This window comes from Haliotis rufescens, unplaced genomic scaffold (genome assembly GCF_023055435.1).
Source record: "Haliotis rufescens isolate VD_foot unplaced genomic scaffold, xgHalRufe1.0.p SCAF_42, whole genome shotgun sequence".
In the NCBI taxonomy this organism is placed as follows: domain Eukaryota; kingdom Metazoa; phylum Mollusca; class Gastropoda; order Lepetellida; family Haliotidae; genus Haliotis; species Haliotis rufescens.
The window spans coordinates 2,753,265-2,770,340 of NW_025964135.1; the positions used below are offsets into that span (position 1 = coordinate 2,753,265).

Genomic DNA, 17,076 nt, shown 5'->3' on the forward strand with positions numbered 1-17,076 from the left:
GCCTTAGACGACTGGGCCACCCGTGTCCCCCTTCGGTAATAAATACAACTTTATATACTTGTTCATGTGTACTATGTTTACGACCGGAATTTAGACACGAGCCACGAGCGATAGCGAGGGGAAATACCGGAATTTAGGCACGAGTGTCGAAAACATAGCATGACATGATCACGGATATAATATCCTCTATATACATCATCATAAGAACATGTTTCCATCGCTGTTAATGTGAATGCCGGAATTAAGATGAGGAATTCAATAATCATGCATGAATCAATGTGATCAAACGACCCTTACATATTTCAATAGTCTCGCAGGGCCAGTTGCTTCTCGAGGTGACATCAGTATCGGCAACCCTAGGGGACTAATTACCCAGTTCAACTTGAAATGACCTGGCCACAATAGGCCATTAATTAAGTACTATGGTCAGCTTAGCTATGCCGATGCACGGACGCCGTAACCAAGGGGCTGACCGATACAAGTGGAACGTCCACTCTTGCATCACGGCGCGTGAACAACGGGGCACACTCACACAGCTGACACCGCCATAGAAGCATCAAGGGTAGATATTGCACTTACCTTACCCACGGACCTATATACAAGTCCGTGCCTTACCCGACTGCGAACATGCATTAGTTAAACTGGTATTCACGTGCATGTATTCTTGACAGTCTTACGCTTTCTGTTTTGTACGTATGGTGAGGTGAAATTGGTTTAACGTCGCGTCCAAGATTATTGCACTTATATAGCGACGTGCATGCACGTGTGTGTATGTGTGTGTGGCTGCTTGTTCTAGTCCGGACTGATGCCGATTTATAGTGCTAGCACACTGAGATACCATGCCGCAGTTTAACATGAATACCCCACTCAGACACAATATACTGACTCCGAGCTGACCAGTCCTTGTTTTAGCCCCTTAATGCCGAGCGCCAGACTTGTACGTATGGATGCTGGCGGGATACAGAGGCTGGTCCAGGTTTTTGATAGTGGTACATTTTAGTGGTCCATATATAAAGAGGGTGTCAAATGTCATGATGGTCACTCGGTTCAATAAAACTTCAGCTCTGGTCTCCTTTGACAAAGAACTCTTACCTGTACGTATGTGCTTCGTGGCTTGTTGTTTTTGTTTTTCTCAAATTGAAAAAAAGTGCTTGAGAGCTGAATTGTTTAAACTTATGTGTATGGGACTAAAACACGAAGGAACTGAATATAAATAAATTAATTTGTATGCATATTGGATTACAAATTATATCATAATTGTCAGTTTGTGACAAATATGATTTCATGACGTCAGTGTTCGTGGATATATTATTATGCACGAGGTTTCAAAGCTAAAAAAAACCATTTTTCCTGTTACATTTGTGTCCCGGGTAGAACTCAACCCCAAAAAAGTACCAGACAGTGTTATCCCAAATAGAACTTGTGTTACATTTGACCACTTTCTAAATGTTATTGTGTGTTCATTTGTCCTGTTCAATATGAATAAATATTTTATCTTACTGATGAAATCAAGACACGTTATAGGCTAGTATTTACATTTTTTTGCATAATTTATTATTTTAATAAGATCAATTCTATCAATCAAATGAAATGTTTACAAATCTGATACTGATGGAATATAGCTCATGCTCATTGCTAGTAACAATGAAATAAATGCATTAGGTTTACTGGGATATTATGCGGCTTTCTTTCTTTGTCGCAAGTCAACAAAATGTTTGGCTGTCGTGACCTGATGAATGAAGTTTACTCTTGACTGTTGACGATAGGAGACGAGAGTTACTCCCCTTTCTTGCTCTTCTGCCCATGCGTCAGCTCTACATCGATGTATTGCAGAAGAGAGGAAGGTTGGATGTACGGATCGTCTGTCGCGAGCTCGATCTTTGCCTAAAGTAAGTACATAAACTAACTCTTGATTAGTTAAGGTCACAGCCAAAGGCTTTGGTTGACCGAGATGTAGTCAATAGCAGGATTTCACTCGGGTGTAATTCCGAGCAGAGGTTTTCAAGGGCGGACAGAGATCCGCTCAGCTGTTTTAGACCCGCAGTTTGTTTGTTGGTTCGCTGCAGTTGAATCGGACAAAAATTCGATAAGATGACGTTGGTTATCATAATAATCTATGCGAGGAACCCGTAGACTGTTACATCATTGTTCTGTAATAGGCGTAGCAGCAGACGATAAGTTCCAGTTACTCTGAATCTCGCAAATTCTGACTCACTAATCTAAAAATGATCTTTCACAGGAGACTGTTATGATATGACCCAAAGACTGACCTGCTACTCGGACAATAAAGAATTTATTGACCAGCTCTGTTGATTGACCACGCACAAAGAAAATCCAATATTAGCCCAATGTTCAGATATATTTTGTTGACATTATTTGTCCATTATTCGGTTAGATCTACCAGTCGTGGCATTATGTTGAATTGTTGATGCCATCTGTCAATTAAATAACATTGCCTTTGACACTACTCTCGTCATAGAACATAAATGACGGTTTTTAATTCCTTGAAATTGTAGAATTGCAAAATATTCATCATGTATGTTGATGGCCATTTAAGATTTCAGGGTACACTATTCTATATTTGAAGTGTCATGTGATATATCAATTCGGGTTATAAATAGATTTCATTGTTTGGCCTGGCCCATGTGATGTAATATGAACTTATTTCATTTGTAGAATTAGTAGTAGTAGTAATAATAATAATAAAAAATATTCTTAAGCCATTTAAAAGATTGTGATATGTCTATTATATAATACAATTTCTATTATGAATGCCTACTATCTTCAGTTCAGTACCAGAATATTACATATGTTCTAGATAATGCATCACATTTGAAACTGATTCAGCATGCATAGTGAAATTTTCAATTTGGGCCTACATGCACCTCAATTTATGGTGTGTGGAAACCCACCACTGAGTAGATTTCCTGTAAAATTGCAAATTCCATGGACATGTGTACTGGCTGAGAAGGCTGGTATTTATAGCAATTAGCATGGTGGTGTATATTACATTATATCACCCTGCCTGTTATTTCCCACCTCCTGTGGTTACTGGCCAACCATTAACTTGGGGTGAAGTGGTGTTGGCTATTGCTTGCTGATAACATATCTGATTGATCTGGTCACACTATTTCATGGACATGTACAATTTAGATTTATGACTGGTCTTATATTACATGCTGACCCTACTTTTAATTCAAGTAATTCCCACTTAATGGACCTGCATCATTTCAGTAGGTTGTAGTATTATATGGACTATTATTAGGTAAGCTTATTTCAGTGTTCCTGTTCCTGCTGGCTTTTAAAACTGCCACTCCTGGTGGACTGGCAACTCTAAAAATTACCAGTCCCCCTAAGATTTGTCTTTCCCAACTTTCAACAAAAAAGCAACATGATAATTACCTGGTTTTAATTCTTTCAACATCATGTTCAATGCCATGATGTCATCTCTGAAGTAACCTCGTTAAATATACACTCTTTTTTTCTCTCAATTTTTCAAGACTTAGTCCCTACAAATGTATATTTAATTTTGAAGCAAAGCGAAATGCTATTTCCTTGCACTAAATATAGACAAGGGGAAACCCTGATGGTAACAGACACGCTGACTTCGATAAAAAAAATATACTGATTTTCGTCATATGGATATTGTCAATGTTTTTTCCAACAACAAAGATTAATGAGGTACTTTATTTGCCGTTCTACAGGGATGGAAGTCAACATGAATTGCCTGTCCAATCCTAATTTTACCGGTAAGAAACATGTAATTACCCGTAAACGGAAACACTGGCTTATTTGACCAAACAGTATTTTTCTAGACTTGGGCGTCAGACCAGTGATCAAAATTGTAGTCTTATTATGGGGACTTTAACTTTTTAAAGTAACATGTTGGTTTAATCTTTTAAGAACTCATATGTTTACCAAATTGAAGACAGAAATGTGTGTATGATGTATTGTACACCAAGTCTCTTTTATGAATCTGTAATGCTCTTAGATAAGCATGTTGAGCTGTTCACTTAGTGTTATCAGTGGGGATGCAGCTTGGCACCAGCCCGAGGTAGGTCCTCCAATGTTAAAGGTATCAGAAGGATAGTAGCATTTCGGCTGTTTTGGGGATGTCTTACTCTCTCTATAGATATATACAGTCAGCTACGGTTATAACAAGTTCAAAGGAACCACTAATTTTAATTTGTTATAACCGTAGTTATATGCATATATACATAATAACTACAGTAAACTACATTTATAACAAACTGACGGATATAACAAACTATTTCTTGGTCCCGTCAATTCGCTGTATGGATGTTGTATATATGCTTATAACGAACTACGGTTATAACGAATTAAAAGTAGTGGTCGCTTTGAGTTCGTTATAACAATAGTTTACTCTCTAGTAATATGAAAAAATAGGGTGTTCTTTAACTTCTTTTGAGTATGTATATATATATATGACTAGTCGACTTGTAGATCTTTCAGATTAATATGCATTCCTACATGTCCTAAATCCTGTGATTTGTATTTTTTTGACTAATCACGGACAAAGTCATAATCCAGTATACTGGTACATAATTCTTACTGATTCAATCATCACATTTAAAACCAGATCTTATTTCTTGTTCCCGCTAAATAAAGATCTGAGGACATCGTATTACAGGTCAAGTCAGAACAATCTTTTGTTAACTTTGACTGACCAATGGAATGACTAGCACAATGTGGACACTAGCCAATCAGAAAGCATCTTTCTTGCGCTTTACAGCACTAGTTTCAAACTGAAGACTTTCATTCCAGAATATGCTTTGAAAAATATTCTGACAAAGTGCTCGATTCAAAATATGAAAACTGAACAAAAGAAAATTCTGGAATGTCTTAAAGATACTTTCCACAGGATATGGAACGTCTCTTCCATTACAAATGTCTATCCCTTTGAGCGAGAGATAGGCGATGATTATGATGGAATCAATCTTACAGCCTGTCCGAGGTTGCATGATTAGAAAACACATTCTGATTTTGATGAAATTAATATTGATTTGAAAGCCTATACCCCTTCCCCCAAAAAAATCTGGTCTGAAATTGCATGACTCAGGCTTAACTTTCATCAGAATTTGTATGTTAAGTTTATCTTATCACCAAAGATTAATATATCAACAGGTTTGAGGGTTTGGGGTATTCCCCCATTGAGATTCCAGGTTTAAATAGTCCCCAGTACGATATGCTTGTCTTCCCGAGGAGACTCTACTCTGGAAATGGTTTGGGTTGTCAGGCTCGATGACTTGGTTGATTGTGGGTTGCCATGGTTACTGTACTTGTCAATTTGATATCGTGGGATGTTACTCATGATATCAACCATAGGTTATTTAGGCCAAAAAAATTTTATTTTCGTTTCACGAACCTGCAGCCCCTACTGAAAAGCAGCCGGAAAAGAAAAAAACACATATTTATTTTTATCATGTCACCTGCAAGTAATATAGACCCTCAATAAAAAATGTTGTATATAAATTTCATGTCTACATCCCCATCAGTGCTTAATGAAGCCATATGCAGTTTTCACTCCAAGGCAGAATGATTTTTATATAAATAAATTATTAAATAAATGAGTGACATAACTATTTTTTCATTTTTAATTTTGACCAAACTTGTGAAAAGGCTGGAATATATCTGTGAAACATAAAGTTTATAAAGTGTGTCCTTACAGGCTGTTGTCATATTGGTGGAATATTTCAACACACACACACTGTTGTGTTGTGATTTAGCTTAAATGATAGGTATAATGGAAGATTATTGTGGTGTCAATAATTTCTTAACCCGTGAAGATCCGGGGTAGAATAGGTCTTCAGCAACCCATGCTTGCTGTAAAAGGCGACTATGCTTGTGGAAAGAGGGGACTAACATGATCGGGTGGTCAGGCTTGGTGACTTGGTTGATGCATGTCATCGTATCCAAATTGTGTGAATTGATGCTCATGATATCAATCACTGGATTTGTTTGGTCCAGACTTGATTATTGACAGACAGCGGTCATATAGCTGGAATATTGCTGAGTGCGGTGCTAAACAACAAACCAACCAACCAATAATTTCTTACGTAAGGCTCAAAGACAAGAGATAATTAAATTCATTGTGACTGAACATGCTAAATATAAAACGTCAAAAGCCAGTAATCAGTCTCAATTATCTGCCGAAACCCATTCCATTGGACCATTGGCAAAATAGTGATGAAAATTATATGAATGGGTCACTGAAAGTCAGTAATAACGCCAGGTGTTCATGAAAAGGTAAACACATCCTGCTGTAAAGGATATTCTCTTTACTGCTCTGAAGTAATAAGTTGATAAAAACGCCGAGCCCAGCTGGACAGGGAATTGCTATAGCGCTTATTATGGCCATTATTGTCACCCACCAGAAATATTTAGAAAATATCAATCTGTGATAAATGCACAATTATGTGACTTATTGTTCTTAATTGAAGCCCCTTCATCAAGCGGGGCTAATTTAGAATGATTGTGTTCAGTGAAGCTTGTGACTTTACTGTAAGTCTACTGGCAGGCTGTGTATGGTTGGCAAGCCAGTTGCTAGGTTCCATGAGAATGTTTACAGGGCTCATTGATTTAAGCAAGGTTTTTGTTCTGCTGGCCGTGATTGATACACTTAAGTAAATAAATTACCTGTAGTAATGAAATATTTATGTTTGGTGTTATTTTGCCTTTTCAGGGAGAATTTTGTTTATTAATATTAATTTGGAACAGTAGTTGGAAGAGTTCAAGCTGTCCAACCCAATTGGACATAAGGGTGCAGTGTTTGGATTTAGGCATGGTCAGGGAAGGCCTAGAGGTACAGATAAGCAGCATATTTGCTTAAAATACCCCCCAAAATATTCAAAACCCAATTACTTTCAACTGACTTGCATACATAAACGCATGCATTAAATGAAAAACTCATATGTATATAAACAGCAGGCATAAATACCCAATGCACCTTTTTAACATGCGTACAACAGAGCTAATTTCTGAAACACAATTACAAGCTAATTTATTTTCCGTTATCATGGTTATATACATCTAAAACAATATTTCATATTTTTTTGAAGTCTTTAAATGTTCACTCATTTTGGGAAAAATCCAATAGAGTGATGAATAAATGAGTGAAAAATTATTGGTTGCCCCGATGAAAAATGTAATAACCAAATTGGAATAGAAACATTTGAGTAAAAACTCATTTGCATAAAAAGTTGTCATAATGCTTATGTTGGAAGTAGGGATTAGTCATCCCTTCATTTATACTAAGTTATAGATCATATGAGAAGACAGGGATTTATTTAGGTTTCCAAACTATGTACTTGGCTGGGCGATACACCAACTGCGATCAGATACATATCACCATACCTTGTTCACGATCCGATACGTATCACCATACCTTGTTCACGATCCGATACGTATCACCATACCTTGTTCACGATCCGATACGTATCACCATACCTTGTTCACGATCCAATACGTATCACCATACCTTGTTCGCGATCCGATACGTATCACCATACTTTGTTCACGATCCGATACGTATCACCATACCTTGTTCACGATCCGATACGTATCACCATACCTTGTTCACTATCCAATACGTATCACCATACCTTGTTCACGATCCGATACTTATCAACATACCATGTTCACGATCCGATACGTATCACCATACCTTGTTCACTATCCGATACGTATCACCATACCTTGTTCACGATCAGATACTTATCAACATACCTTGTTCACGATCCGATACGTATCACCATACCTTGTTCACTATCCAATACGTATCACCATACCTTGTTCATGATCAGATACGTATCACCATACCTTGTTCACGATCAGATACGTATCACCATACCTTGTTCACGATCAGATACGTATCACCATATCTTGTTCATGATCAGATACGTATCACCATATCTTGTTCACAATAAGATACGTATCACCATACCTTGTTCATGATCAGATACATATATCACCAGACCTTGTTCACGATCAGATATGCATCACCATACCTTGTTCATGATCAGATACATATCACCATACCTTGTTCCTGATCCGATACGTATCACCATATCTTGTTCATCATCCGATACGTATCACCATACCTTGTTCACGATCAGATACGTATCACCATACCTTGTTCACGATCAGATACGTATCACCATATCTTGTTCATGATCAGATACGTATCACCATATCTTGTTCACGATCAGATACGTATCACCATACCTTGTTCACGATCAGATACGTATCACCATATCTTGTTCATGATCAGATACATATCACCATACCTTGTTCACGATAAGATACGTATCACCATACCTTGTTCATGATCAGATACATATCACCAGACCTTGTTCATGATCATGATTGTTACCTTTTGTCACCATACACCATGCCTGAGTCAGTCGCCATGCCACACACTCTTTTACTTGCTCACACGCACACATTTTTCTGATGTTTGACTTGTTACGCTCCTGCTGTATAATTACTGATTGTAAGTGTCTATAACTAATTGTATGTAATCATTTATGGAGTAAAAATAGTTCAAATTGTTCAACATTCCTTCTCTCTGTAAATAATTACTAAACAACACATTCATCAATGGGCAACTGAACAGTTTCTTTCAGGTATTGAATGAGATTTTAGTGTCAAATCAAATCTTTTTACATGCAATTTCTGGAAAGTTAGTAGGCACACTGTAAAAGCCAAAAGCCGATTATGAATGATGATTAATGACAAATGATATTTGATGATAAAATCCCAACACTGCACACTTTGCATGCTTAGTAAGTGCCAAAAGCTTTTAATTGATTTTTTAATTCTATTGGCCGGAATTTATCATGTTTATACAGCATTCATTTTGGAAGATTTTTGTTTTTCATTTGACGATCATGCATAGTGACAGGTGTAGGCAAGTTGATTAGAATGAAAGGCACTTTACTTGACCAATGTCACAGACAGGGGCTGTGGTGTTGTGTTGGACTTGTCACATTTACTAGTCTGTGGAGCCACAGAGGTATTTCCGCACTGACTAGCCTGCAGAGCCACGGAGGTGTTTCTACACTGACTAGCCTGCAGAGCCCAGAGGTGTTTCCACACTGACTAGCCTGCAGAGCCCAGATGTGTTTCCACACTGACTAGCCTGCAGAGCCCAGAGGTGTTTCCACACTGACTAGCCTGCAGAGCCCAGAGGTGTTTCCACACTGACTAGCCTGCAGAGCCCAGAGGTGTTTCCACACTGACTAGCCTGCAGAGCCACAGAGATATTTCCACACTGACTAGCCTGCAGAGCCACGAAGGTGTTTCCACATTGACTAGCCTGCAGAGCCACGGAGGTGTTTCCACATTGACTAGCCTGCAGAGCCACAGAGATATTTCCACACTGACTAAACTGCAGAGCCACTGAGGTGTTTCCACATTGACTAGCCTGGAGAGCCACTGAGGTGTTTCCACATCGACTTACAATTGAGCCTGCAGAGCCACCTAGGTGTTTCCACATCGACTTGCGACTAAGCCTGCAGAGCCATGGAGGTGTTGCCATATTGACTAGCCTGCGGAGCCACGGAGGTGTTTCCACACGGACTAGCCTGCAGAGCCTAGAGGTGTATCCACATTGACTAGCCTGCGTAGCCACAGAGGTGTTTCAACATCGACTTAGGACTAAGCCTGCAGAGCCATGGAGGTGTTTCCACATTGACTAGCCTGGAGAGCCACGGAGGTGTTTCCACATCGACTTACGACTAAGCCTGGAGAGCCACGGAGGTGTTTCCACATTGACTAGCCTGGAGAGCCATGTAGAGCCATGTAGAGCCATGCAGGTGTTTCCACACTGACTCGGCTGCAGAGCCACGGAGATTGTGTGTGACTAGCCTGCAGAACCATGAAGGTTGTGTGATTACTAAACCAAACTGTGCCATGTGTTCCAATTTGTATTGAGCGCTCTCACACTGCATGCTGTGTTCATCCTCAAGGAATAAATCAGTACACTTTATTTCGTAAAAACTTAATAATTGATAATTATAATACATCAAGAATTCTACTGTTTCCATGTTTTTCCATGGTTGTATTGAATGGCCCTGCAGAGCACCTAGACCATGTGATGTATGGACAATGATTGAAGAACTGGTGTGAAGTTTTATCCCGGACTCCGCATGAAACGGCCCCGACAAGCTTCCTAGGCATCGCAGAGTGTCCATGTTTGCTCTGGGTCACCCCAGTGGGTTGTCTGGACAGAGTGGACATGGCCATTTTGGCCAGTGTTGGATGTGACACACTGTAAAGTCGTGTTCTGCTTACAGCACAAAGCCCTAAGTCAGCAAAACGGCCAAATAGTCTGGATCCCAAGGGAGAAGTTCACAGATTTGGGGTTTGTTTAAGGCATTGATGGGATTCCCTAGGAAAAGACCAAGGTATTTATTGCCCTGATGAAATCCCTGACAACATTCTGACTAATTTGATCTTGGATCCCGCAAATCAGGACAAGGATAAGCGGCTTTGATGTGGGAGACATTGAGTGGGTTTATGACAGAAGTATTTACAATGAGTATGACTAGACTGAAGCCAGTTTTGGCTGTTAAGACACTGTGGAATTCCATTGAGGGACGTACAGAAGAAGTGGCCCCTCCCTCACCAAAATCAACACAGACAAAAAATTATGTATGGGTTGGTGGATATAGGTAAATAATGATTTTCTGTTATGATATGAATTTTGTTGAGACTTGGCCATGTTGATGACTAGTTCCGGATATGATAAACAAGTTGTTATTTTGTTTTTTTTATATAACCAGCTTAATACATCTTTGCTGTTTTTGTTAGCTTACTTGATAAATGTTAAGTGTTACCTTCAAAGGTGGTGGAAGCTCCCCTACAAATTGTGATAATATGGATGTAAAAATGGTACATTTTTGTAAAAAAGGGTATCCTGTTGAAAAGTTAGACTAGCGGCCCTGCTGTTTTTCCTCTCTGGTTTACGCAAACTTAATATGCCACATGTTTTTACTTCCAGGATAACTTGTCTTTCCCCTACAGTTGAGGAGCTGATGATTGACAGCCTCGGACGAGGTACTTGAAATAATTCTTTGAGGGGATTCCATCTTGTTTCAGACGCTTATGTGACTTATTTTCTAATCAGTTTGCTGCTTATGTTAGCGTACTCTCACTTGCCATGCTTGTTGGAACTCATGATAGATTATGGAGAAGAAGTTCATAGCTCTGCATTTGTCCTATCATTCATCACTGCCGAGCTGTCACTGGGAAATTTCAGTACTCCAAACTTCGATTTCTTTCTGGGAGCCACTAATGGCTCCTGGTAATATTTTTCTAGGTGCCATTTCAAATTTTTAGTTTAAGGAGCCACATTCAAATTAAGGGAGCCACATTCATTTAGTCTTACGAACAAATTAATATTTTTGAAATTAAGTTTTAAGACAAGACAAAATACACAATGCATTTTCGAAAGTGGTCAGGTGTAACAAATGTTGTATTTGTGATAACACTTTCTTGGTAAAGTATACAATTTAGTACTTTGGTTGAGGCATTGTGTATTCATAGCTTTCGGTCATGGGAGCCGTGCCAATTTACACTTATCAGAAAAGCGTTAGAAATTGCCACTAGTCCGCTAGTCCTGACCAAACTGCCCAATAGTAAAGGTATCCTAAGGACTAGTAGAAATTGGCCCATTTTAAGGGTTTTGCTATATGTTATCATTATAATGACTAGTGGACAAAAACCGTTAGTTTCTAACCCTGTCAGAAGGGTACACAAAGTATGTGATCTAGACTACCAGTTGTCTGACTTTCATTTTCATGGAAGCCTCGGTGGCTGAGTGGGTTAGAGCGCTGACTGTGTGCTGGCATTTGGGTGCCTCACTCTGAGGGTGTGGGTTTGAATCCCGAAAGGGACTCAACCCAAAAAAGTACTAGAATGTGTACTTTTCCAAGATAGTGTTATCCCAAATATAACTTTGGTTACAAAGACAAGACAAGATTGAAAACATTCTAACTGATGTAATGTGTCTGAACAACAAACAATACAGACAAGTCATTGAACAATTACTCTTGTTGAAAGACCATCACTGGAATTTGCTAAGCCAATTATCATTTGCTACTATCAGACACATATGTGGCAGTGGTGGGGCGATACACCTATGCACCGATGGATCATGATGTTTTATTTCTCAATGCAAGTATCGATCACAGTTGCACACTAAGTACAAAATATCGATTCTGGCCTAAAATGTTTGCTGTTTCACTAAACACTAATCAGTAGTGAAAGTTAATAGTGAAAACATAGATATTTTCATTTGTTGTGCCAAACTTGACACTGCCAACTGTAAATCGACAGTGTACCAGGTATTTGGCCATCTTGTCTATGAAAAAGATGTCTGATGCACCACAGATAAGAGCACATGCAAGTGTCATGGTTCATATGGGATCGTGGGGGCGGTCGGGTAGCCTAGTGGTTAAAGCGTTCGCTCGTCACGACGAAGACCCGGGTTCGATTCCCGACATGGGTACAATGTGTGAAGCCCATTTCTGGTGTCCCCCGCCATGATATTGCTGGAATATTGCTAAAAGCGGCGTAAAACTATACTCACTTACTCACTCACTCACATATGGGATCGTGAGCAAGGTATCGTGACACGTATGGGATCTCACAGTTGGTGTATCATCCCAGCCCACATATGTAGCAGATGAAGTAGTCTAGTTCGTCTCCCATCCCAAATGCTGAATTCTGTGATTCTACTGTGCCCACCCAAATCTGCATGTACTAGTATACTTAATAAACGCCTTGTAGGACTGCTGGCAGTGATAGCCATAGTTATGTCATTCACGTCATCATTCTGTGCTGGACAGGTAGGCTAATACAGATGGCTTTTGAAAACATGTCAAAATATTCCTCTATGATTTGAACATGCCACCATTGTGAAAGTAAACAGTGCAATGTGCACATGACCAGAAATACATAAACTTGTAGCATTACAGACGATAGCATCAGAAGCAAGATAGGCTTCAGTATCACTGGAAGGAGATATACTAAACCATGATAGCCGTGAAGATCCGGGGTAGAATAGGTCTTCAGCAACCCATGCTTGCTGTAAAATACGACTATGCTTGTCGCAAGAGGCGACTAACGGGATTGGGTGGTCAGGCTCGCTGACTTGGTTGATGCATGTCATCGTATCCCAATTGTGTGGTTCGATGCTCATGATGTCAATCACTGGATTGTCTAATCCAGACTTGATTATTGACAGACCGCCATCATACGGATGGAATATTGCTGACTGTGGCAAAAACAACAAACAAACAAACCCTGGGAGGTCATGATGTCGATAGACAAACGATGTTGTACTCCAGTTTCTTTCAATGTGTGAAATATTTTTGTCGCCAAGCTTAGTTTATTAATTGGAGGCACCTAAGCAATAAATACAGGTCTCAAAATGGTAAGGTAGGTCATATTTGCGATTAATTTTGTTGATCTTGAAGGGCTGAATAATGGTTTGTTTAGCAATTCAGCAGTGAAAGGTTAAGGCGATGGTCAGTCATGCGATGGTAATAGTGTTTAATGGGAGAGTGTCTCTCAAACAGGTCATATATTTAGTTTTGTTCGACAAAAAATAATGATTTGTTCAAGGTCAATACTTGTCAAGGGATGGGCTTCCTGCAACTGTGGTTCAAGGAAGTTAAGGAGCTAAATGTTGGCCAATTGGGAAAAGAATTTATTTTGTTTGAATTTAGGGATTAGTTTTACAAGTCTTATTTTCTAAATCCAGAAATAGTTTAACATTGCAATCAATGGAATGACGTAAAACTCAGAATTGAAGCAGCTTCATTTTTTAGCCACACCACCAGTAAAATACAAGTCATCTCTGCCTCTAGATTACAGTCGTTAAACAGTAACTATAACAGCATGAATGGCTCAAGTCTAAGTGAAGCCAGCCCATCATACATGTCAATACTACGTCGATTCCCATTTCATTGACTTGTTATTCTCCTTCATTGTAAGTTACCAACTGTTACCATATATACATTCACTTTATACAAATTAAAAATAATAAATAGTTTTTATCCAGGTCGATGCTCAGGATAAAACTGGTCCTGGTTGAAAGTGCCCCAGTGACCACTTTGTCACTTTTAATGTCATGTATCTTTTCATGAGGAAATAAGTCTCATTGTAATGGGCTGATGATCAATGTGCCTGAGACAGGTAAGCATCAAGAATGTCAATAGTGATTTGTACCCTTGTGGGCGTCCTCTTGTGACCATTAGAGGGCCCAGGTTGCCCTGTGGTGTGAGGCTCTGCAATTCGCCCTGATTATGTTTCTAGGTTTGTCGGCACCATATACTGTGCTCATGGGTTTTACCCAAATGGTAAACGTCTGAGATCTGCAGGACTTTGGGCTTTCCTCCCACGTTATGCTGACATGATGTGATATAACGGGAATACTGTTCAAAGCGGCGTTAAGCCAAACTCACTCACTCACTCACTTGCGACCACGAGTATTGTACAAAGTCAGGGATGGTCCTGGGGTCCTTGGTTTGCTGCACCTGGGGTGGGAGTGGATATGTGTACCCCCAAATCTTACAGGACAATGTAGGATAAGGGCCTTAGTAATTTTACCCACTGGAAATGTTATATTTTCATGTTGCGTAAAACTTTCAAATATTGGTATGAAAATTATCACGCATGATGAAAAGGCTGACATCTAGCCTTTTTTCTTTCATACCATGTTTGAACTTCTTACGTGACCACACACAGAAGTTTTTTGTAAGGGCTAAAAATATTCAAAAAGGACTATTTTACCCAACTTCCAGAAAAAAAACTAAAATCATGACCCCAGATGATTGTTTTACCATATGCAGGGATAATTCTAGGGTGGGGCCTTGTGCTTTTTGCCCCTACAATTGAAAAAAGGCCCACTCTTTCAAAGACAGTGGGACATTTTAACATTGTGCTGTATTATGGATATTTATGGATGTCAACTTCTTTATTATGAGGAACACAACGTTTCGGAGTATGCTTACTCCTTCATCAGGTGAATAAATGCTGTGACCTGGCATTCTTCTATTTCATTTCAAAGACTTTGATAAATACATTTTTAACCATTTTACTGACTTGTCAGCATTAGAAGTTGGCACTAGTCCTATCGTCCTTGTCAAACTGCCCAATGGTTAAGGACACGTAAGGACCAGTAGAAATTTACCCTTTTTAAGAGTTTTGCTATATGATACAGAGCTCCAGATAAGCTTTTGATGTTGTGGGTATTTTACCCATGCATTTTAAAATCACTGGGTATCAGTAATTCTATCTGGGTATTCACATTTCTGTTACCCGCTAGTTTTTACACATGTGGGTATTTAAGTTAAATATTTAAAAACACTATTCATCTAGTCCCTGCAAACTGGTGTTGTGTGGGTTCGAGAGCTTTATAGGACTCAAAAATACCACGATACTTCCACAAGAAAGTGTGATGGCAAACGATCATCGTGGAGTTTGGCAAGGTTGACGGAATGCCCATTTATTATTTCAAAATAAGTTGCTGATTTGCCAATCGAATACGCAGGGTTACTTCACAACATTTTGATGATACGCACAAGCTTTATTTTTGTAGCGTATCTGTAATGTTTGTTGCGTATTTGATACGCTTGGATATTATTTTACTGCGTATTTCTGCATTTCTGATGCGTATTTTACGCAGATACGCAGCTTATCTGGAGCTCTGATGATATCATTATAAGGACTAGTGGACTAAAACAGGGTTAGAAACATCTATCAGCCCAAGGTACAAACACATTGACACTGCAACCACTCACCTCACCATGCCCATACCTGGCCCTTTACCACCATCAACAAGGGCCTCATCCAGGATATGAGATTACACCCATCCAGTGTAGGAGTCAGACTTAGAAACTAACAGTTTTTGTCCACTAGTCCTTAAAATGATAACACATAGCAAAACCCATGGGCCAAGTTCTACTAGTCCTTAAGATACCTTTACTACTGGGCAGTTTGGTAAGGACTATAGGACTAGTGCCAATTTCTAACGCTTTAAAATAGTTAGTTTCTAGTGTTGCCAGTGAAAACGCAAATTATTTTTGAAGCGTGGCAGCTGATGTCCAGTTGTTTGACCAGGTTTGCTTAGTGATGGACAGCTGCCAGAGTGGACGAGTAGATAATAGGATTACTTCTTTATCCAACTCCGGCGTATTTGTTCCCAGGGTGGGGTGAAGCCCGCTTTGTGGTGTCCAGCAGGGTGGGGTGACACAGTGCGCGACACTTGCTTTCACTGGTCATGTGTCTGGTCTTGTTGGCTGGAGGTAGCAGCCTGGTCCTTTTGTTCTTGCCCACTGACTGACCGGTCCAGACTTTGATTATCCCATCTCAGTGTAACACGTCAACATGGTGAGGGACGTCTGACAGGTTTGTCAAACAGTTTTGTTATGGTTTTTTTTCTGTGTGGTTTCTGTGATGGTGGGACTGATGTCATGAATGTCGTGTCTGCAGTGATTCTGTCCAAGACCAGGCATTCAGACATCATGCTCTCATATTCTTCTTTGTCTTTACTAAATGATAATCTGGACGTTTTGGATATCAATAAGTCTGTGATCTATTTGAGAAACCACTTATCCGAAACCCTGTAGCTGGTTGTCATGTTTTGTTTCTTTGTTTAATGCCGCACTTGTCAATATTCCAGCCGTTTGATGTCGGTCTGTAAATATCGTGTCTGGACCAGACAATCCAGTGATTGACATCATGAGCATCGATCCACGAATTAGGATTCGATGACATGCTTTAACGGAGTCAGCTAGTCTGACCACCCGATCCCGTTAGTTGTCTCTTACGAGTTTGACATGTAAACTAAACAATATTCATTTTGAAAATGAAATAACAGGTTTACAGAGAGGTTTGTATTCGATGACATTGACCATGTTGACAGATTGTCATTCCAAATAGACGATTCTCTTCAAAACTGCAACTAATACTGACACGATAGAGGATTTATTTATTAACAAATGATGAAATACAGGCAGTATTCTAGAATGTTTTTTGTGCTGGCCT

The 17,076-nt window shown here is 39.4% G+C and overlaps 1 protein-coding gene across 1 annotated transcript in view; it reads left to right on the plus strand.

The window, feature by feature from the left end:
• Nucleotides 1-1,809: 1,809 nt before the first annotated feature.
• LOC124148178 (tripartite motif-containing protein 2-like) overlaps nt 1,810-17,076 on the plus strand; it is a 65,243-nt gene continuing 49,976 nt past the window's right edge. The window contains exon 1 of the mRNA XM_046519149.2: nt 1,810-1,889. The gene's annotated coding sequence lies outside the window, so the exon portion shown is untranslated. The remainder of the gene's footprint in view (nt 1,890-17,076) is intronic.